Below are 25,768 nucleotides of genomic sequence, written 5' to 3' on the forward strand. Positions count from 1 at the left end.
ACTATTTTATTATTCTAAAAATGTATGATAATTGTTTCTCCAGTCATTTGAAATGCCATTATTGTCCCCGATATGTTCTAAACAATAATCGGTAAATAATTCTGCACGGCCCGGTATTCCCTAATATCCTTGGCTGAAGTTAGAATCCGACAATGGAGTTAGGAATACATTGTGAATGAATACTAGAAATTGGTATACTATGTATCATGACACCAGATGCAATCTATTTTTTTATAAGGTGGAGCTTGTAATATCAATAATGGATAAGAATCTCGATATTTGTGTTCCCAGCTTATGAGGGAGGTTTCTCTTTCTAACATATTTTTCTATTTTATATTGGTGAATGTCAAAGGGGTGATTGTCCATATTATACTAGAGATATATTAGCAATATAATTTCTTGTATTATATGGTTGTAGAGGTTGTTTACTTGAAGACAGTCACAACTCTTTGCGGATAACATATACTTTTAGCTTGCTCATGCCCTATTATTCCTCCTTCTTTTAAAAATTCTAACGTATTAGCAAACAAATAAAATTAAACTTTATTGCTTTGTACCCTCTCCAAATTTAGCTAATATTCCCATCTCTAGAATAACAACTAAGCTGATCTCCTCTGGAGCATTCTTCAGATTATTATCACTTCACTTATCGTGATTTTTTTTTAAATAGAGACAATACCTTTGATTCACAACTCTAATCATAGCATTACAATGCATAATTAGAGCTCTAAAAAAAAGTACTAACGCAACTTTTCATACATACCATCAATTGTTGCTCTATTAGCCATGGTTAAACTCATATCATACAAGCAGGAATTATTAGACGTCGACAATAGGCAGAGAGACAAACTTTACTTTATTAATATAGCTATGTTCCCTTTTCCTTATCTTTCCTTTTTTAGTATGACTCACTGAGCTTAAGCTACAGAGGCTTGGTTATTATTTCTTAGATAAAAAAGTAATCAAATTCTAAAATATTCCAGCGATGCTCTTATCTCTGTAGCCCGTCCAAAGAAAGGGTAGGGGGAGAAAAACGTGGACTAGAAGAGATGGATTTAGAAGTTCATCAATAGTTTTATATTTTCTAAGCAAAAAAACAACATTAACAAATTATTTAGACAAAAATTCACCCAACATGGCCACCTTCATTATCAATCACAACCTTTACACGTTGCCTGAAGGCCATGCAGGAGTTGATGACAACGTCATCTGACAAGTGGTCGCATGCAGCCACCACCATAGAGGACTTGAATGAGTCCACATTCGGGTGTGAGGTCCTGTTGGTTTCCATCTCCAAAGTCCAGTGGGCTCAAGTCTTGTGTGGAAAGGGCTATATATCTTTGGAACAGAATCGAGCCATGTTGTCTGCCCAGAAATTTTGGCACTTGGCGGACGTATGTTGGGGTATACCGTCTCTGGATAGTTGGTCTTGAGCCATGGCAAGAAGGTGTACCTACACCTTATAGTAGGGCTATCTTTTTCTCTGCTAAATAATTGTTTAAGATGCACTTTTGTTTCGGGCTCAATTACTCCGATTTGGATTGACTAAGATACGCCATATTTTAACACAACAAACCTGGAGACGTCTGCTATTGCTTGAATCTATTTATAGATTACATTTTTAAATATTTAAGGACAACTTGATACTCGAACTTGTCCATTTTCACAAAAACACTTGCAGTAACTCACTCAAACGACAGGTACAAAACATCTGCGCATCCTAAAAGCATAAAACTTTCCTGAGTAACTGTCAATAAATGCTAGATAGATGGAACTAGGTCTTGTTTATGAGTGCTGCAATCTTCACGTTGAGGACAGAAACTTTTGAGACCCCCCTTGTAAATACAATTATAACTACGTAAGAAATGAAAAATGATGTCTCGCCAAATATACAAACAGACTAAAAAACTTTCTTGTATTAATATACATAGATATAAAATGCAAAAATATAAAATAATTATATTTGCTACTGCAAACTTTCTCGATTAATTTTTCTTTGTTATAAATTCCATATAATTTAATGAACATTTAGATTAAATCTAAACTTTTTCTTTTTTATAAAATTATTTTTAGAAGGTTTCTAAGGAATTTAATTCGAGGTATTTATTCTATAAAAATATTCTTACACATGTACGTATGTAAATAACTATAGGTATGTAGTATTCCATTCTATGTAAACACTGCAAGATTCCCTTCAAATATCTGCTTCAAAGACCTTTCACATTAAATATATATATTAATTAATATTATATACTCTTATAGCTCTAAGCTTATAAAAACGTACAACCTTTGAAAGTACGAAGAAATTTGTCTTAATGTAAACCTTTATTTTTAAGTATGTCAGAAGGGTGGTTCGTTTTTCAATCTTTTTCGAATTTCGATTATAACTAGTTCAGAAACATTTTCATGTCGTAAGAGAATAGTCTCTGTAAAATTTCACTTCCCTACGATGTCATCTTTAGATAGCGTATCTAGTTCAAAGTTTGAAAGAAGACAAAAATTATTTATTTCACTAAAAAGGATTAAATAATCATTATTTTGTATTATTTGATATTGATAGACATTATTCCAACATTTCAGAAACATAATTTAAGTTTTTTTTATCTAAAGCTACCTACCTTAAAATAATTAACCTCATCCAGATCCTGTTTAAGTAAGATTTACTTGTCCTCTTTTACAAAATAACTAAATTTAATAATTTTCGAGAGTAAAAAAGTTGCCTGATTTAGAAGAAAAAAAAATTGTTTCAATTTAGTCTCTTTTAACTCTAAAATTGAAGATAAAGTTGTTGTCCTTTCTTAAAAAAATTATTTCAATTTAAGTTTGAACATTTGTAAAACTGACATTGAAACTTTGTACATTACTATGTCGAGGTATTTTGATGAATGATCAAAATTCATGACAAATAAATTCACTATTCACGTGGTGTGGTAGGTATAACATTGCAAAAACAAGAATAAAAATGATTTTTTTTAAATATATTCATAGCTCCAATATGTAATTATTAATGTTGTTCATCACATTGTTTTAATGATTGAAAGCAGTGTTATACTTTGTTTAAGAGCCCTTTTAAACTCACTTTAATTATGACACAAAATGGTGGTTTCTGATGTTGTTGTGAGCATGTTATTGTATACATTTTTATGAAGAAAAGCTAGAAAGAACAAAATAAGATTATGTTGGTATATTAGTACTCAAGGAGAGTTACAGTTCACAAAGAAGAGTTTTATCTTTAAGAGGCTCATTTATCAAGGGATTTCCTTTCATTACAATAATTGAAACTCATGTCACGACTACCAATAGAGAATAATGCTACATGAAATAGCAAAACTCATTCTTACATAGCAATTATGATCTGGTAAAGAATACTAAAAATATACATATTACTCAAAAATAGATTTTCGAATATTAACTTTAGTTAGGAACCTTTATTGGATTTCAGAGACTTAGATTTTAATTGAAAGGGAATATTGGGGCCAATATATAAATTTATCATATTTTCATTCTGACGATTAATTTTTGCTACTTTAAGTGCAATTTCGACTCCTGCAAAGAGAGTACATATTTTGTTGGTAGAGTTTGACGATAATTTGTCCAAGAATTCAAATGTCATTTTTTTTTCACACTCAATTTTGAGAAAAATAAATCCAGCTTGCTTTTGTAATTAATAACCCACATTTACTTATTGCTAATCTATGAATATTCGAAATATTTAATAAAGACAAAGCGTTACCCCAATATTACAAAAAATTACTAGAATTGTTTTTTCACTTGTCGGTTTTTCTAGATACTTATCTTCGACTTATTAGTGTTTTAAATGTCAATTTTACTGAGCTCCTGTTAAGCAGTAAAAATTATCCACAATTTTATTAAGAATAATTCCACTTTAAAAAAATATGTGGTACGTCAACAAAAAATCAAGTTAGAACGTTTTTCATAATTTAGTATAAATTATATACATTCTTCATCGAATTATCATCAATTTTAGAAATATAAACTATTGTTACTAATCCATTGGAGACGTCAATTGATCATCACAATGAAAGAATGATAAATTGATATATCTTAAAGAAGACGGACTTGACTCAACCAACACAATAAAACAAAGATGTTTAGAGGATCAGTAAAATTTAATTGATTCGTCTTCATTGGATACATCTTCAGAAATAATAATATGACAAAATTATTTAATTACCAATCTTTCACAAACAATAAAAAAATTAAAATATTAAACTAAGAATATTTAAGATAATAGATACGAGTACATTAATAATTAAAAAGTATCAAAATATTGTCCGTGTACTGGATCGTAACATCATATAAATTTATAATTATATTACGAAAAAAGGGATTTTTTTAAAACGAAAATGTTATACAGTAAATTTAACAAACGTCCCATTCAATGTCTATTCATTCCAGTGGGTGTTTTGGAATGAAATTGATTGATATACCATTTTTCTTGAACCAAAAGCTCTGTTTCATATCAGCATCAGATCTTATAGGCCGGACTTGTTCTGTACACTCATATCAGATTTATTATGTCCTATCGAATTGAATGGTTCTCCAGTGGCTTAATATACTTTGTTGTAAGACCATATCATGTAAATCTCTTAATTTAAATAAAGATTATGAACTATAGTTAAATTTTTTGAGTATTTTAAAACATCTCACAAATTTGAATAAAATGCCTATAATTGGCTCATATAGATTTTTGAAATATATGAATTAAAACATTCTATTAGGATTTTTCCTGTCTGGAGTTTTGTGCAAGATTGTTTTTATGTTGCTGCATCACGTCTTATACTTTTATAAGTCTATTTTTGGTATTATCATACATGGAGACCAAAGCGGTCAAACAGATTAGTCTGAAATTTTAGAAGTAGACGTATAGAATAACCAAGCATGTTCCTATGATATTTTTGTGGGCCTCCTAGGCCATTGAGAGACTGTTTTTTTTTACCAAAACAACAACTCCTCTTCTCTTTTCTCTCTGTCTCATTCTACGTCCCTCTCTCTATCTCTTTTCTTCTACTTTCATTCTTTGTTTATATTCATCTCTATTCAGCACTGCAACGCGGGCACCCTCTGATAGTATGCTATAGAGATGTAAAAAATGCTGGACTCTTGGTCAATTTACGTTTGTAATATGGAACACATTTATGCACTTATTAATTATTGCTCTTTATTTTGAAAATTCAAACGTTATTAGCGGGAAAAGAGCACAATAGTAATCTTATTTTGGGCTATATTTTCTTTTATGAGGAAAAGTTGTCAGATCCTATAAAGAGAAGTTTGTGAAGAATAGTCCAACATTTGGAAAGAATTACGTAGTTAACTAAATATTTCGGGTCTATTTTTATACATTTTTTTATTCAGGAACATTGAATAAATAACTTTATCCCTATGACTCAGATCTAAGATTATAAGATGATTATGAATATAAATAGATAATTTGTTATCCAATGTTTTTCAATATTAATGCCTTCAAAGGAATTCAACGATCTACAAGGTTAAACTAATATATGTTTTCGATAGAATACGTAAATATTTAGAATGATTTGATGATTGACGAGATGTTATTCTCTGATTTGAAAATAACTTACTGTTTTCTTTTAAAAATATACCTACCTTAAGAGTCAAATTGAAATTTTCTTCAAAATATAGTAACACATCTATTCTAATTGTACACGTTGTTCATAAGTGTATAGTTTTGGAGCATACATATATATCATTTATTTCTAAGGACATTGTATATTTGCTTTTTGTATTTCTTGACCTTTATTTATAGAATTCATTTAACTTAAAAATATATTATAACACCACCAGTGGTGTCGCCTGCCCTTTTTTTTTTTTTTGTAGGAGGGGGGGGTAAATATATCTCTTATATATATATATATATAAAAGACTGTTTTCCCAAATGGTACAAAATATCACTCTGAAATTTAGTAATTGGAATTATAAAATAACCAAAAATGATCTGAAGATATTTTTTGAGCCTCCGGGGACATTAAGAGCCTGCTTTTAACCAAAATAAAAATTTATATTTTCCTTCTCTCTTTCTATATCTCGCTTCTTCTCTTACCTCTTCTCTTCTCCATTTGTTTCTTTTTACATCCCTTTCTCTGGTTCTTTTTTCTACATTCATTCTTTGTATCTATTCTACTCTATTCGTCCCCGCAACACCCGCCCCTTCTACTATTACAAAAATGTATATAATCAACTTATTTATAGTATAAGTAATTATATAACAGTTTAGCTCCCCCGAAAAAAAAAGGATGCAGTTTAACGCGTATAAACACTTCCATATTGAAATAACATTCGTAGACAAGTTTATAAAAAACAAAACAAAAGCTCCGTAGTTATGACTTAATAAAATTCGTTACACAAATAGTCAATAAAATAATCTCCAAACTGCTACTTACTAAAAAAAAACACTTATATTATGTTTTGCAATATTTACTATATTTCATTAGTGTTAATTTTCTCTTGTAAAATCTTTAGGGTACCAACTTAAATTACTTTGTGTGAAAATTTAAAAAAAAAAAGGGTTCAAATTAGTTCTTTTTGATATAAAAACACGATTCACAAAGTTTTAACAATTCTTATGAATATTTAGAGGTAGCTCAAATGCTTTACAGTTTCAAAATTTTACATATTTTAGGAAAAAAACGTTATTCCGTTTTAATATAATCCGTATACTACACAGTTTTTTAGCAAAATTGACAAATTTAAGTAAGTTAAACTTTAATCAAAAGTTTTTTGATAAATGTTTACGTGTTTTAAAGAACGATGAAAATTTTTATATAAGATGTAGCCTTTTTTGCATTCTAGTCTGTTAGTTTGCGTATCACAGTCAATGAGCGATTACTTTTAGGAATAAAAAATTAGAAGAAATATCAGCTGTAATTTGTCATTCGTTAACAAGCCACTATATTCTTTTATAAGCGCAACTCCCCTTTTGGCAAGATCATTAATGACATTGAGATAACCAATCATTCCTGATACCTACTTGAAATCATCCCTATAATTCAATGATGCATGATCAGCTTCTTAAAGTCCATAAGGTGTTTGAGCTTTAGTAGTTTAATAAACAGGTTAGAATGCCGCTCTCTTTAGCACTAGGTACTGGTCAAGGGAATTATTATAAATATGGGATTTACCATGACGTTGGATATTTAATATATTGATTATTAGTTCATGATAATATATTCTAAGCATAACATAAGGAAGGCTTATAATTTTCATAATATATTTCATCTTATCTGTGACAAAGTCTCATAAATTTTAATGTGCATCTTTACATGGAACTGTTGCAGCTACCTATTATTTACTTTTAAAGAGTTCAGCATCTGCCTTTTGAATGAAAACTTACTCGACCATAAAAAAATATGAGTCCTACAAGTTCCTACGACATGTATAATGAATGTCAGGAAATTTTCCATGATGTTATTTTGTAAATTTTACTATAAAATAGTTGAGTATTTTATTAATGACTTCATTAAATTAAGGTCGTAGTAAGGAGTGTCTAAGGCCTTAGATGCATTGATCCAGACTTTGTTATATTTTCTTACTATTAAAACAAATATATCACGTAATCCTTGTTCTTCTTTCGGAGTTAAAATTAATTTAAACATTCAGATTTTAAGACTATATAAGACTTTTGATAGCCAAGAAACATGGTTCATAAATTTAACTCCTCGCTTAGGAGCAGCACCTACAAATATTATGACTAGTTTACTATCCCCTATTATCGTCCCTTGGAATTTTATTTTTGAGATATTTATTTAGGAAATTCAATGGTGCCTTGTCGTATGCCTTCAACAGGCATAGTCAACACTTTATCTGCCTTTCCCTAATCATGCTTCGTTTTATTAATCGACTGCCAATTTTTTTTTAAATCTTTTAAGTAATGGAACTTTGGGAAAAGGTGTGCCAACCAAACATCCTTGAAAAATAGACCCGATAATTAATCCCAAGATATGGTCACAATATGCAAATGGAAAGATATTTTTCCCAAGCAATTTTTCAAGCAAGACACAAGCTCAAGTATTCCTAGCAGAGTCAAAACACATTTCTTTGACATTATTGATAATGCCCATTCTTTTATCGTTGTGAAAACAACTGTTGCTTGTGCCTCCCTCGTTCCTGACGGAAGCTCGGGGACAGATAACAAATTTGAAATTCCTTTTCCCGAAACCAATATAGGTAACCGATCAACTTTTTTCAATAAGATTTGGAATCATTTTCCATCCCAATAAATAACGAGGGGAACTCTAGGTTGGAGTGCTGTTTTAACATCGTTTGGTTTTTTACATCTGTGTTTACTTCTTATTGTTCGAATTGTGTCTTTATTAAGAATAAGCTCATCAAAATTATCATCAAATCTTTTTACAGTTTTTTTGTTCCAATTTTGAACTGTTTTTATAAAAATATTTTCATCGTTCTTCAAGACATATAAAAAATGATTTGTCATAAGCATTTATAAATAAAACTTTTGATTGAAGTTTAATTTAACTAAATTTTGCTCAAAAGCTGTATGTGTAGTATAAGGATAATATTAGAACGAAATCCCCAAAAAAAAAAATTCTAAAATTTCAAAACTTTAAGGCCTTTGAGTTAATTTTAAATATTCATAGAAATTGTTCAAACTTTGTGAATTGTATTTTTATATAAAAAGTAACTCATTTCAAACCTCTTCCTTTTTTTTTTACTTTTCACAAAAAGTGCACCTTGAACCAAAAGAGGTACAATTTGATAGATGAAATTCAATATTTGTTGATTTGATACGGGCTGATTTTTTTCAGATGGTTCCGTATCCGTATTATATTTTGGCTCTGATACTGAGTTGCACCTTTGATACGGAGCTTTGGGGTTTCTAATATTCGGCATACAAGGCACTCTCCTCACTTATCCTGAAAAATTATCCGTTTCAAAATAAATATGCCAAGATGAATTAAACTTTGAAAGTTGTAAAATTTTCCAACATGGATTTTTCTCTCCTCCGAACAGGAAACATTTCAAATCACAGAACCTCTATATTTTGAAAGTGAGAATGATTGAGGTTTAAAGATTATAATATGCAAAGTTCTTACTAATAAATCACATGTACATGCATGAAGGATATAATAACCCAACATATTTTTTTCTGCATATTTCTTTCTTCGAAATAAGCACACTATTTTATACCCTTTGAATGATTTATTTTGATTTGATTGAGGGCTTGGTAAAATAAGATGATACATTGTGCACTTCATAATATTTTTTATTTATTTTGGCTTTGACAAAAAAGGTATTCATTATTTTCACAAATAAATAAAGTTTAATTATTTATGAATTATTATGCAAAATGTATTATTCTAATTTTTTCAAGACATTATTCATTTGCACTGTTAAGAAAAGACATGCATAATTTACTCTCTGATTCCAAGGTTACTTTACATGTAATATTAATTCACTTATTATCTGATTAAATGAAAGGAATCTACACCATAAACAAGTAACAAAGTTTTATTTGAGGATAATGTTATCATATGATTTCATGTCAGCTGTTGCTAAGGTAATTTTTTTTACTTCATATATACAGGACCCTGCACTACAATTGGAACACACTTTGACATCATCCAGATCCCTTGAAAGTGCATCCCGTCCGATTTTTTCCTGTTCATACAAAAGATTAAGTGAATCAATAAATGAATTACCCCTTGTTTTCATTTTGAGTCAGTTGTCGAGATAGAGGAGCCTAGAAGAAACACGATAGTCGAATTATTCCACACGGGCTACACAGCAAAATCCATCACCACACAAGCCAAGGACAGGTCTTAGGTGAAGAATGCGACTCCTACATTCAAAGAAAGGGCTGACGAAATCCATCAAGGCTAATCCAGGGACCCCCATGTATGGACTGGCGAAAAAGCGCTCGCTTCATTGCTCGACCATAAGCAGGGATGTCAAAAGCATGGGTTCGTACTCATACAAGTGGATCAAGGCCCATTACTTGACATCAGCCGTGAAGGACATAGGTAGAAAGATCTTGAAAAGCTTGAAGTCGATGTCTACGCCAAGCCTGAAATTCTTTTCAGATGATAAATGTGATTGATGCTGAAGGTGGCCATATTGAGTGACCAAGTTTGGAAAGAGCCTGTCACCAAGTTTTTGCTAAAATTATTATTTTTTGTTGTTATGGATATTATTTATATATATATATATATATTTCGAATAGCTCAAGTCTACGTTTAGCTTCCTAGCTAGTATACTGTGCATAAATACAGTAAAAATATTATAGAAGTAAACTATACTGACCCTTGAATTTAATCTACCTATTTATCTTTATTTTTATACTTTACCACATTTACACTAATCAATAATAATAATAATGAACAAAAAAAAGCATTACTTTCTAATTTTATATCCTTTTTTTGCATTTTTAATGAGTTTTTCTCCTGTATCATTACGTTTTTTAAACATTGAGAAAACAGGCTTCTATTAATACACTTAAAAATAAAAATAAATCAAAGCGTATGAAGTCAAAGAATAGATACCTATTGGCTATGTTTTAAGAGCAATATACACATCTTGGAAAAAATATTAATATTTTCATTACATATAATGTATTATAAGGACATATAGTTTATCTATTTGATACTCATATAAAAAGTAGTTCTTTTAAACGTTTGTAATTTTCTCTGGCCTCATCCCATCCCCTCCTAATCGGGTATAATACAAATACACAATAATGGAAAGAAAGTTCGGTCCGAACCCCACTCTACTACGACATTTGCTGATTATACTTCATTTGGACGACATACCTCATATTATTATTTTAATCATGAACAAAAACGGTGTTCCCTTTTTTGTATTCTGTGAAATTTAAATGGTAGAATGGACAACGTATTTTGTAAAGCCGTCGGGTGTACTACTTAATGCGTACAGTAATTCAGAAAACGTGTCAAGAAGGATGATGAAGACCCACTGACGATGATTTTCCGAAAGCTTTGTTACTCGGAAGCTGGCAAAATCGTCCAAAGCCCTACTTTATTGAGAAAATTAAGAAGAATCCCTGCCAATCAATGATTGTGATCGCTGACAGCATCGGCATAACGTCCTTTTCAACTGTCCATCGTGTCATCAATGATTACATACGGTACACTAATGCACGTTGCAAGGGGCAGCGTCTAACCCCGTCAAACAGGGAGAAAAGGATTACCTAAACCAAGGTTTTGATCATCCTAAAATAGAACCCCTCCTTCAAAGATGGTCCGGGTTCTTCTCAGATTAGAAAAAAATATGTCAAACCCTGAAGAATAACTTGAGGAACAATCTATGGTTAGCAAAAAGTCATTATAACGTCCCTAGTATCATGAAAGCTAAGTACTCATCAGTGTTTTGCGTACCAAAGTCTTTCTCTGGATCGGCAGCATCATGAAATACCGACCTTGGATCTGGAAGCAAAACAGAGCACACTGTTACACCAGCAAAAGAACACTCCATTTTCTACTTTACGAGAATGTGATGTATGTTATACTAAGTTTTGGCCTCCTAACTCAATGGGATTGGACCCTTTCGACTATTTTGTCTGAAACAATGTTAAACAGGTTTATAAAGAAGGTCCCCAGAGCCCCACAACTTTTCTGAGAGCTGGGATAAGGAAGGTATTCCGGACTTTACCAAGTGGGACGTTAAATAAGGCAGTGGGACCTTTCTGGGACGTTGCGAACGTATGCCCAATCTAATGGCCATTTTATGAATTGAATGTCAAATTTATGTTATAAAGTTGATTTTTTTTTAAATTTTAATAAAATCCGTTTATAAATAAAGTCACAGCACCGTTTCACTTTTTTTTCTCGCTTTGCGAACGTTGAGATGAACCATCCTTTAGGTGTGTACTTTTACATGTATGTGTTACATATAATTGTATGGAACTGAACCCATTTTCGCTTGGAATATATTATAAAGAAATGATACGCGAACAAGACGTAATTAATCTCAACTGACATTAATTATCTTACACATACAATATATAAATATGTACAAAGTTCAAAAGGAAAGGAAGTATAAGTTCAGTCAAGAGGTTGTATAATAAATTAGATGTTGATTTATGGTCCTACAAATAGAGGGGATGCTTTATCTGATAATACAGGGTGCGACAATAGAACATCTTTTTTATAATGTGTGGCAGTCAAGCTGTAGAAATAGTTGCTGGTGGGCGTAGTTTCATTCTAGAGACAAAATTTTAAGATTTATTTTTGGAAATACAGGCAGTTGCTATCATGCGTTGGAGTAGTGATGAACATGCGTTGGATGTGGAAAAAATTTTTCAACTTAATTCTTAATTGAAAACTTTGAATGCAAAAGCGCCACAAACAATAATACTAAAGAGCTCAAATTGGAGCCATCGAATTTGGTGTCATTCAAAAATTCTAATTTGGTAAAGTTTGTCTAAATCGCGTAACTGGAACCGGATTTATTACAAAAAAGGAGAAAAAAAACAGAAGCAATCACTAATTGTCTAGCCAACTAATCATCCACAATCAGCGCATGCGATAGGATGCCTATTAAATTTTGCATCCTTCAGTATAAAATAATCATCCTTTTAAATCGTCTCAATGAAAATTTATTATAAAAGAAACAAAAAAATGAAAATATCAATGGTTTCGGTTTTTCGGTGTATGGACAATGGGCTATAAGATATATGTGTACTATACCTAATAGTCCATTAAAATTTGAACACTTTGAATTTTAAACTTTAATAAGATATAATTAACAATTGAATTTTAACAAAACGAATACTATTAGTAGATGTGAGTCTTGTAACGGAGGAGAATGGTTTTTTTTTATTGATGGTCATAATTGCTAGCATAATAACCCTAATTAGTTATAATTGAAGAAACAATGTGGATATTGCATATCTAGAACACTCAAATTTTGCCTTTTCCGTAGACATTAGACATTTGAAACATCCAAATTGAGATGTAGACCTAATAAGGAAAAGGATATTACAGCTTCTCAAGCTTTCACTACCTCCTCCTCTAAAAAAATAGATAGTCCATGTATCGGTACTCTATACTTGAGTGTCTGGGGTCTATTATATAATATAACAGAGGAATTATATATAGGGCAGATGTATATTTGTTTTAGCTTTTATAAGTCGTCCGTCTTCAGCAGCAGAAGTACTAATTACCTGATGAATATAGGGCATCCCCCTTTCCTTAATCCAGTATTTCTCCAAGTGTGTGTCACGGTTAAAATGGTGATTAATGAAGATAGGACGTTGAATATGAGATAAGGTGACATGGAATTGGACAAATTTTGGATATAAGTGAAAAAATCGTACCCAGCGGCTTCAACTTGTGCACTTGTCTGTGGGTAATGAGCTTTTTAAATCTGACGTATATCAAGAACAAGTACAGGGTAAGACTGAGGACTGTGGACCAGGAGCTTCGTGTCTGGCTCTCATCCATCCCTTCCAGGATAGGTTGGTTGTATGCGTGATACCAGGTTCATGTTTCGCATTGATGGTAAGCCACCTACCTCCTCTCTCAATTGTTTTTAAAGGTTAATGTTAAGTTATAATTATTTACAGTTCTTATAATTATCTGTTCACTACTGCCTCGTCTAATTTAATAGGACATTTTCATTTCATTGCCATTTTGAATAATATTTTACATTGGGTGCCTTCATATTTTATGCGCTTAAGAAAGGTACAAGAAGATTGTGAAACAATGCCCTCATTTAATTCTGGATCCATAAACAGCTGTAATTGCATCCAAGACATCCACTCATCCTATATTTAGAAATGCTATAAGGAACTATGAAATTCACTTATTCCTTTTCTACTCCCTTGCTTTAGAAAATGGCTAAGTAATAGGGCCTATGTTTTTTTCACACAAGACTTTCGAAAACATTCCTATTACATGAAGAGTATACAATAATTAAAATACGTTTTCTCAGCTTATATTTCCATCATCATGGAAATGATTGAAAATAATCTTGAGCGACATCAAGGATCACAAAAAACATTTCCAATTGAAATTTAATGAGTAGACCTACAACTTTACAAGATATTTGCCTCTCCTAGAAGCCATACTTGTGAATTGAACAAAACTCTCGATTTGAGATAGATTCTTGAGTATTGCAGCTCCCCCAGTAAATAATGAAGGCCTTTATTTTTATAAAATGTCAAATAAAGTACCCCAGACGACTGATAAACAGTAATTAATTAATAAAGGTTGCATGCAGATTGAAAAATGCATACTTATATGTAATGGTAAATTAATTAATTTATTAATAGGATAATAACATTATTTGCTCTGTTAAATATGTATTAGAATATTATATAATTAAAAAGAAAAAAAACATTCTCAATGACGTCACAAGGGATTTGTTTTACCTTTTTTTAAGGACCGATCAGTTTGACTGGACTGGACTGCAATCCTATGTACTACTTGACTAAAAGTGTATAAAAGCATATCCTAAAAAGTGGGAGCCGTTTTTTCTAGTTTGTCATCTGAGCAGGATTTTTATTAATTTTTGAGGACAGAACATCTAAGTATAAAGTAATAACTAGTGCGTGTACCCATGATAAACGAAGAGGAACAACGAGGTTTTGCTCGGAAGTGATAAGTATAAGACTTTGTTTAACTTAGAGTCTCGATATTGGAGTAATTCCTGCCTATATTAATGCTAATTATGGAGTGGGTTTTTGGTATATTTCCTTCCTCTCACAGCTACTTGCAACGGATCTATTAAAACGTAATGAACGCTAAGCTGTTTTCCTCCCAAAATATTCCTCAAATTGTCAGCGTGACTCACCACATTCAGTTTATGTTTCTTTTATATACCAGTGGGGCATATTTTATACATGGTGATTAAAATGGTGTGTATTTTGGGAATGTTAAAAGAAAAGAAAATCAACTTGGTAACCCTGACAATTTGAAGACTGTTTTAGAGAAGAGCAGCTGAGCTGTCATGATGTTTCATTAGATCAGTTACAATCAGCTCTGACAATGGAGGAGTGAGAGAAGGAATGTATATAAGGAAATTGTCAAGAATTACTCCGATATTGATCCTCAATTGTACTCAAAGTACAACAAGGGCATACTATTATAACTCTGCAACAAATCCTCAAGGTTACTCGCCGTCTTTTATGAGCACACACGAATGTTCAATAAGGTTTTGAATATTTGAATATACTACTTAAGAGTTAAATAATATTAACAGAAAATTCATTCTTCAGATTACCAATTTCGATTTACATCACCAATTATGCATCACTGTAGATGAGGGCTACAACACTAGGTATAGGCTGTTATGCCAATATATTGCTGAACATTTCAGTACGAGACGTGCTATTTTTGTCTTTGAATCTTCTACATAAAGCTTTAAAACATCTTTTTGAGCATGTTTATGACTTTCGAGTAGTTTTTATTAACCTGTATTATTTAGAGGTGATCGTATTCATAATGAAAAAAAGTAATGATCAAAGATTTGCTTATAATAAATTTATGATTGTTTGGGGTGTTAAATTTCACATTTAGACAAATTAAATATATTAAGCTCTATTAGCAAGGAGTTCTTATAGTTTTTGCATGTAAAAATGTATAAATAGAATTGTTATATTCGTAGTTTATGACTTATACAATAACATGAGCATATTTATGTTTGTTCATGCTATCAATATACACTCTTGATTAAAGGACGGTCAACAACGTCTATTTTTAAGGTTACACAAATATTTTTTTTGCGAAATTATAATCCGAAATGATAAAACAGTCATCAGTTATTTTTAAAGTCTTAAAGAATTTTATGGAGAAGTAGGCTGACAAAAGAATCTATTCATTTTACATTATACAGCCAGTGGATCAAGTATCTTGGATTTTAATAAATGATAAAGATCTAGTTAACATAATAAATTATGTAAAATTTGGACTCATTTTAATCAGTGATTGCATAGATATAGTTGCTTGTGTTCCTTACCAATTTTTCAAATTTTAAGGATAATTTTGTTATAGAAGGAAAATTAACATATAAATATGTTGGCAATAATAAATCACAAAAAGTTGCAACTGTTAATATTTAATCCTCTTTTATTGCTATGTTCAAAACAGACCTTATAACTCAAATAAACGAATGAAAATGCTCCAAATATAATAATTTATTCTTTTTAAGTATCTCCGTATTTCAACAGATAAATTTATATCTATTAAAATATGGCACATTTAAGTTAAACTGAAACTTTAGTGTTTGATGTTAAAACTTTTGCGTAAATGACAATGAATTGATGATGATATGTGTATTTTGAGTAATTCATTTGTATTAGTGTTGTGTCGTATCTTACTTAGGACCGACTACCGGTATCCAGTATAGTCTCACTTGTAAGTCCTTAAAGAAGGTAAAATCGATTCCTCGATATGTAATTTGGAGTGTTTTTCCTTGGAATCGACTAAACTGAGAAAATAAGCACGAAGACAACACTTATTTGCATTGATAATTAAAATCTTTCTCCTTGTAGAGATGTAAAAAAGAGCCTTCCCGGCTAGTGTCGATCACTCTAAAATCATGTCAGATACGTGGTTGTATATCAATATTTTGAGATAAGAAAATTGTAGTACATATTTCGATGAACACAACTGTACTTTTGATGAAAATTTCCAGATACTTACTTTCAAAAATGAGGTTGAAAATTATCAAAAAGGTAAAAAGATGGAGGTGTTTTAAAATTTTTTGAGCCATTAAAATGAGTTATGTCCAAAAATTATAAATTGTTGTAGTTAAACCATTTACCTTGGTTATGGGGAGTTATAGTCTCTTTTTTCTAATTTAGCAATAAAAACTAATGTGCTAAGGTTAATTTGAACATAATGTTACAGCTCTTTGCACAGATATTCAAATTAAATTTTTTTCTACCATAAAATTAATTCTAAAATTGGATTAAAAAATGGAACAAAAGCACATTGTGTAGATTGAGTCCAATTTTCGAATGATTCACTATTTTAATTAGATCAAAATACATGTTTAAAAAAAATATATTAAAATCAAAGAAACTTGTTTCTTAAACACTTGAAACCTCTGCAATATGATATGAATTGATACAAAAGGCAAATTCAGTCAATTGCATCATACTCAAATAAAAACAAAATGACTTCATAAGATACATATTTTATGCCAAAAACAATTCAAATGCATTAGAATACGATATATAGGGGCGTCCGCAGGGAAGGGGACTGGCCTGAAGAGGAATTATTTTAGGGATTTATTTTCTAAGAAAATGGTCATTTGATTATATTATTATATAGGTATAGACACCCCCAAAAAAAAAAAAAAAAAAAAAAAAAAAATATATATATATATAACCTTGCGGACACCCCTGATACATGCATGTCAATATGTTTATTATTTAAAATTTATTTTGACAAAAACAAACTCTATGTAAATAAGTACAACTGATAAGGAGTTGATTAAATTAAAGTTACTATGTACATTACATTTTTTGCTGGGTTTAAATTTCATAAAACAAAAAGAAAAATGTTGTTGAAGTTTCTTAATCATTTCGTGAAAGTAATTTAATTACTCCTGATTCAACAATAACTTGATGTATTATATTTTTACTTTGAATTTATATATTTGCTCTTTTGTAAGGTGTCCACTGTTTATACAAATAACGAGCAACAGATATACTTGAATATATAATTGAAAATAGGTAAATAAAAGGCTGTCAAAAAAATTAATAAGGTATTACGATCAAAGCCAATTTAAGAGGGGGGATATATAACTTCATCTCTTTGTCTACAATATTAGACCACATAGGATCGACACATGTGCTCATTGTCCAAGTTGTTTATACAATTCCCCCCCAAAAAAAAAAAAATATATATATATACAGGGTAGGACAGCAAACCGTAGATTCGAGAGTTGGATTTATAAATACATCAGTGATTTTATATTTTCAAAAATAGGGGAAAAATAATGTTAACAAAACATGTAGGCAAGGTTTTGCCGAAACTTTTTTCACTCAAAATGGCCACCTTCATAATAAATCACAGCATTTACAAGTCGTCTGAAGGCCATGCAGAAGTTGATGACAAACTTCTCTAACACGTTTTTTCATGCCACCAATATGGAGGGTTTCAATGAGTCCATATTAGGGTGTGAGGTCCGGTTGGTTCTCTCTCTAAAGTTTTTCATATAGAAAAGTCTAGTGGGTTCAAATCTGGTAAGGAAAGGGCCATACTATTAGGACCAGAATTGAGCCATGTTATCTGCGCAGAACTTTTGGGACTTCGGGGACGTGTGAGAGGTGGCGTCGTCCAGAGTCCAGTTGGCTTCAGCCTTGACATGTTGGTGTACCTAAGCACCTAATAGTAGGTATCCTGGCCGATTTTCTCTCCAGCCTTGAAAAAGAACGGAGGTATCTTCTTTCCATAAGAGGCCACAACAGCCGATGATCATTGTTCGGGCTGGATATTTGGTAAAACCCTTGGACCTTTTCTTTTATTTACACAAGCCAACGGTCGTTCCGGCGGTTGTGGAATTGATCAACTGTGAAAGTCTTCTTTTCCGATAAAATTTTCATAATTGACCCATTTGCATTGCACCTCTCAAGCCTCCTGGCTTTCAATCCCTTCGTCAAAAGGTGACGTTGTGTCTTTGTGAAAGAAACTAATCCCAAGTTCTGCTTTATATAGGATCTTCATTTATATTTTGATCCAAACTTAACAAAAACTCCATATTTATCTTTAAATTATGCCCTCCACTTTCCTGACATCCATAGAGGTATTTTCCATTTGGTTACATCTTGGCTAACTTAAAAACCAGGCTCCTAGAACACTTAACAATGTCCGTAATCTTCATCATATCAACTTCAGCATCTAGGAGATCTGAGATGCGCTACCTTTTTGCTTGTTGCTCGCTCATGATGATGAAATGACTAAACGATCATATAGTTTGTTTATGTGAAAATGAAGACGGAAACAGAGTATCGAAAAATAATCACCAAACCTTTAGATAGTAATGAGAAAATAAAAATTAATTAACTGTCCACGTTTTACTGACCTACCCTATACAAATACGCATATAGAATGTTTACTAATAATTATTAGTTAGAACTAACTCAAGATTCTCTCTTCATTATATTATTTATTTATGAGATCTCTGGATTAGCAGGTGTTTTTTTTATCCTTGTGTAGTTGACTTAATTTTAATTAAAAAAGTATGTGTCGTTTCTTCTTTGCTTTTTAAAATAATGAATAGTGATAAAACTCTTTCAGTTATTTTATAAATGTGTTGTTCAGAATGAATAAATAAATATATATATAAAGGGATCCTGCTTGTTATAATTTGGACAAAGGAATATCAATGATATACTCGTATTTTAAATGATTAATTAATCGTCGGTTTTATTACAATTAGTGATAAAAATCGTGCATATTTTGAGCTTATAAATAAACAAACCAAAAATTAACATGGTAATCCTGACAATTTGAATAATGTTTGAAAATGAGTAACTACAATCAGCTGTGACAAAGAAGGGGCAGAAGGAAATAAACAAGGACATTGGCAAGGATTTTGATCCCCAATTCTATTCTGAGTCCAACAAGGACTTACAATTATAACTCCGCCATAAATCATCCAGGTTACTTTACTTATGAGCACACATGAACGTTCAATCAGGTTTTGAATATAATTGAATCTATTTAGGAAAGGAAGTTCACTACTCGGGAATAAAATAATAAAGAAAACTTATGAAAAAAAAAAAAAATTCAGATTAACAATTCCAAAAAATGGGCCTGCTAAAAAATTCACAGGATTTACATCACTGCCCGTAACATACAGTGTACGTAATCAAAATCTGAGAAATGTTAGTCAAACAATATTTGGCCATATATCTCAAGAACAATAAGAGATAGAAACTTTAAATTTTATTTAATAAATCATCATATAATTAAATTATAATTTATTCAATTTAATTCCCATTACCTGCCACAACGGCCTCCAAACGGTTCCTGAAGACAATCCAAGTCTTCCTTATGTAGGCCTTATCCATTTGTGGCTAGCTAAAAAATACATACGATTTACATCACTAAGCATAACACTAGCGTTAGTACCCAGCATTGCCCGGAAATATTAGGCTTTGACGAACATGCAAATTTTGCTTCAATAATATATAAGATAACTCTGCATAAGTTTCCTTGGTGTTCCTCTCAGTTTGAGCACACTCACACGTAGTTACTCACTCAATACTACTTAGGCGTTCTCTCCTCGAGCATAATATAATAATAAGAATAACAACTTGGAAAAAAAAATTACTGATGAGCCAGGGAGTTCTTTAGCTCGTTGCTAAACATCATCTAAAGTTCCTAAAATCAACCACAAATTTCATTCCGCTTTGTAGTACACTATACAAATGTATTACACATATTAAAGTTATATATATATATTTAATATATATTAAATTTCATTAAATTAAGCAGGTTCAACATCCCACATTTTTCTCTTCAATATGAAAAATAAATTATATTTCATTAAGAAAAAATGGCCATAAGAAGAGGTTTGCGCTTTACTATACTAGTTAATAATTAATTCTTTCATTTCTTCTTTAACCATCTTTTATCTTTCTAATTTATTTATTTATTGGGGGATGGGGGGGGGGGGTATCATATTTTTCGTCAAAATAGTTTTATTAGCAATTCGCGCCGACGGTTGAATCCTTCTTATATTGAATTGAATTTACTATGCATTAATCAGCACTTAATGAATTCAATTCATAGCAATTAATTAAACATTTTATCTTTTAAAATTAGATTAATTTAAATAATTAAAAAGTATTGTAACAAGAGTCACCATAAAATAAGTATATTTACTATTTTTTGGGCAATGTGTCCTAGAACCTTCAATGCCTATGAAAGATAGTGGGGCGAATTATTGATTGATAATTTATCTATAAACTTGATAACCTATTAACTTAATTTACAATTTTTAATTTTCTAGAAATGTATAAGTGTAGATTACTAATTTGCACATCTCTACACATCTCTAGATCCTTAACTTTAATGTTAAAAGCATATTTTTTCAAGTCATTGACTTCTTGTTGTCAAGCTGAACATATAGTTTAAAAGAAAGTGACAATTCATTAAGAACAATGTATATATAAGTCCATAGAGTCACTGTTTTCACTAAATGGCTATTAGAGCTGTGCTGTTGTTTTATTAAGTGAGGGAAAGTTATGAGTGTAATTAAGACGAAATACATATACATAACTTAATTGTTTCTGGTTGCTTAATACAATTAACTTACTCCAAATATGTATTTACTATGCAAAACATTATTGTAATTAATTAATAACCATGGCTCTATTTATATTATGCGTCATCCGTAAAGTGTGCTTTTATGACAGCTCAGCTTACAGTGTGCGTAAGCAAAAATGCACCATGGATTAAATTATGTCTGAGCTCTTGAGAATTTTGTTAATTTTGTCCGCTATAAGGATTTTTGCATTTTGATTTTGTAGACACACTTGTCTTTGTGACCTTTATGCAAAAACCTTGCACACGCACTTGTGATTACTTAATACTTAGATTATCTGTTTTCGATAATAAAATATTAATGGCAACAGCATTGCCAAAGAAAAAGTTATGCTCAAATTATCAACTAGAAAAAGCTGCTCTCGCTTTATGATGCATGTTTTATACACCTTTAGGCATGAGTAGACTAGAGTAGTGTATTACAGAAGAAAAAAAACCTTTAAATATTAGAAAAGAAAAATGGGTTATTGTGTGTGCTCTTTCTTCTTTTTTATTCATTATTTAATCAGTCGTTGTGGTGTTAACTTCTCCCTCTGCAGTATGCACCATTACCGATCCTTCGTCTAAACTATTTTATATATTCATAATAAATTTAATATCTATGAAATTAACTATTTTTCAGTGCAAAAGGCTCTCTTTTTAATAGCTGTTATTCATTTACTCATCCCTAGCCCCTCAAAAAAAAAGTAATAATAATCATGTAACATGCAATTGATAATAACAAGGGTCTTAAATCAAGTGTACAATATCTATCGCTCTTGCCTTTTCCCTTCCCTCTTTTTTCATTAAAAGCCTAGGCATGAAGGTTATTTACTTATATAATTTTGTTTACATAAGGTTAGAGAGTGACACCGTTTTGTGGCAAAACTATACCACTCCATGAATAATATTTTTGGATCAGTTTTAAAAAACTACAAAGACTACAGTCCTATCAGTCCGGCCGTAACAAAATTTGTAAGACCTACGACGGGTCCTTATCGGTCTTTTATGGTAACTACAAGAGCTGAAATTATGTAGTAGAGGGATACATTTTTGATAGATTGTAAGGTGTAAGTCCTTGAAAATTTGTTGGCCCCATTTTGACGTGATCCAATAGTTCACTAGTTTCCTTAATATTAATGAAAAAAAGGTTTTCATTGTTATACATCTTGATTGTTTAAGCATTCCTAAATGGAATATATCAAAGTTGTGATGTCACGTGTACGTTTTGTAAAATTTATGTGACAGATAAATGATCATTTTGGTTCATCATTGATAATTAATTGAATTTTAATTTGAAAAACTTAGATAGAAAAGAACAGCAAACCCCATTAATTATAACTAAACCTCATTCATTCCAATATATATATTATAAAGACACAACATATCCTTTCAATTATTTAATTCATTTTTCAAGCCATGGACAATATGTCACAAAAGAACCTCATTTCTATATTTAAAAATTTATTAATGTTTTTGTATTTTTCATCATTTTTTTTTTTGTTAGTAGCAATTTATGATATCTACATTAGGATGGCCCCTTTTTTTGGGATAAAACCAGTTATTGGGCAATTGATGGTTATAAAAAGTTGATAAGTTCTGTTGAAAAACAGCATGCAAAATTTCAGCTCTGAAAATATTTTTTTTATCTGCCGAAACTCGATTGAAATTTACAATGTTTTAATTTTTCTAAAGTTTTGACTTTTATTATATCAAAAAGTATTCAATGCAAAAAGATTGTTTATGTGTTGTCGCAAATTATATTTATATAAAAATATTATTAATTGTGTAACAAATAGAATCGAGAACGATAAAGATTTTAAGTCCAAATTAATCAAAAAAAAAAAAAAATCTGACTTAATATAATAATACCTGTATTTGTTTTAACAACAATTACTACAGCCAATGCTTTTTAAGGGAGTACTTGCCCTTGGCCTCACGCTTTATGTCAAATATAGGAGCCCCATATTTTATCTTTATCTAAGGTCCCACTCAATGTATAAATAGGCCTAACGACAGCCCTTTTCAGAAAATTCAATCAATGTAAACTTATAATTCCTACTTATTATGTATAATATAACAAGTCATAATCGATTTACTAACTTTTTGAGTTGCGGCCCGCCCTAATGTACATATTATTTACAATACATTCCTATAAACTATATTTAGCTCACATAATATTTATGTAATTTAAATAACGTTTCTTCTAATCTACATACATAAAGAGATTCAAAGGAAACCTTATAGGAATATTTATATCCAATGTGGAAGTTGAATAAATAATTTTAAATAACCTATTTTTGATAGGGTAAGAAGCAATCCCATGCTATATTAACTTGGGCAATGTTAAGATCCATTACATACATATATTGAGTGCCTACAGCCATTAAAAGTAGAACCAATAAATTATTTATACTTATTGATAGTTAACAGGTTATAGATAACCAAGCAAAAAGTACTTATAAGAAGTCTTGTGTCGGTCTGTATTAAACCCCATCTAGTTTAGTATCAGTCCTATCCAGTTCACTCCTCTATATTCGTCCTCACACTTTTAAATTTCGGGAAGTTGATGACATCAATCAACTTTATTTCTTAATCAGTTCTAGTACTGACAGTCTGAAGGACTGGTCCTAAAACTTGACTGTACAAGACCAAATAAATAAGGACTGATACAAAACTACCGAGTTTTGTATACAAAAAATCTGAACACTTTGAATTTTAAACTTCAACAAGATATAATTTATTAATTAATAATAGAATGTTAATAAAATTAATATATGATTAAATGTGTGTCTGAGTTCTCTTAATAAAATAATGAAGCACCACCCATAGAGACAATGCTGGGTTCCTGGTGGCAGCGGAACGCCTGGCCCCTGCTACAGATATAGGACCTTGTTGTCTGAATGACGGACAGTGCAGGCCTTCCTCTCGACACGCACCCAAAAGATGCAGTCGAGGGGGGGGGCGGCAAAAGTGTCAAAAAAGAGTTGAAAAGAGCTAAAACGACTTCTTCAAAACTCTTTCAAAAGAGTCTTGCAACGGAGGAAATTGATTTTTTTTTTTTCATTGTTCGTATCAAAAGTGGCCTATCAACCCTACCAAGGCTCTTTCTACCTACTTTTTTTAAAGCTCTCTGGACGTTCTGGTGTGAAACCCTGAGATCTCTTGCATGGGCTCTCAGGGACTTGAGGTTTTGGCCTCGGCTGTTTTCTTTCATTCCGCCTTGTTCAATTTGGCGTTTTAACAGAGTTCTTCTTCCTGACCAACGTTTCGAACTTGCTGAAGGTGCTGACGGCGGTCCAAGAGACGCCCAGCTGCTTAGCGAGAATCGAAAGTTGTTTGTCACCTGAGATAGAAAGCTCAGGGTTGTTTTGTTTTGTAACTAATTCCTTATGGTTTAATATATCGGAATATAAATTAACTTTAAGCACTGAGCCTTCATTAATTGTGGAATTAGTAAATGATCAAATTTCAATGGATCAACTGGTACTTAAGACAGTAGAATGGTTTAAAACGATTGGATTTATAAAAAAGAAAAAGACAGAAAAAGGGGGGAGACTGATTAGGAAATATTTCTTAAGGTTGATCCAATACCATAAATAATTAATAAGATTACTTATATCTTGTAAGTTACCCCCTATACTTTTTTTAATGTATACTCGCGAGGATTTCGACAATTTTCACATCCTTATAAATAGTCCACAAAAAAAATCAACGGCAACAAAATATAAGTACGAGCAACAAAAATAAAAAGAGATCAACGTGTATGAACCCGTGAGTATTGTTGTCCGTCGTTATTTAGGACTAACGACTATAGTCTCGTCCAGTTTAATCTTGGCCCGGTGTAGTTCAGTTCGGTTTGTATATCAGTCCTAAAAATAATTAAGTTATGTCTTCAATAACTTCACTTAACTGTATTTCTTCCATTTTTTTTTATCATTTATAGTACTGACAGTAATTAGAACCTACGGTTTTAAGTTTAAGGGAAACCAATGTTACATATCAAAATTCATTTATTCTTAATTACATTACTAGTTATGTTATAGTTTCTCTTTCTATCTCAATATCTTCATTTTGTTGTTGTTGTTGTCGTAGTTTCTTAATTTCTTTTTCTTCATCTTAAATATACTTATCATTAAACAGATTCCTACAGCTACATACCTAGTTGATAAGTATCTTCAGTTTACCATTTTAAAAGTGGTACACCTATTAAAAAATATTTAATATTTACATGTTTTTTAACGATTGAGTTTTAATCGTTTAAAGACCAAACCAAAAACCATGAATAATTTAGGTTCTTTCGGGTGCTTGGCCTTTTGGAAGACATAACGGAGTCAGTTATGGAAAAATCATTTTTACTTTATAAAATAATAGTTATTGTCTTTTTTATGAAAGACACAAAAAACTCGAAAACTGAATTTTAAAAAAATCATTTGGAAAATTTTGATTCAAAAAAATTTGTTTTCACAAATAAAATTCAATAATTAAAAAAA

At 31.0% G+C, this 25,768-nt stretch overlaps 1 protein-coding gene and 1 long non-coding RNA gene across 2 annotated transcripts in view; both read right to left on the bottom strand.

Annotated features, from left to right (window-relative positions):
- LOC121118473 (uncharacterized) overlaps positions 1 to 25,768 on the bottom strand; it is a 113,669-nt gene that overhangs the window by 11,365 nt on the left and 76,536 nt on the right. The window lies entirely within an intron of this gene.
- Positions 17,911 to 20,098, bottom strand: LOC139905308 (uncharacterized). The gene is made up of 2 exons (XR_011779956.1): positions 19,972 to 20,098; positions 17,911 to 18,993 (listed from the first exon to the last, which is right to left on the bottom strand). It is a non-coding gene; the product is annotated as an uncharacterized lncRNA (long non-coding RNA).

The sequence above is a fragment of the Lepeophtheirus salmonis genome, chromosome 5 (assembly GCF_016086655.4).
Source record: "Lepeophtheirus salmonis chromosome 5, UVic_Lsal_1.4, whole genome shotgun sequence".
Lineage (NCBI taxonomy): Eukaryota > Metazoa > Arthropoda > Copepoda > Siphonostomatoida > Caligidae > Lepeophtheirus > Lepeophtheirus salmonis.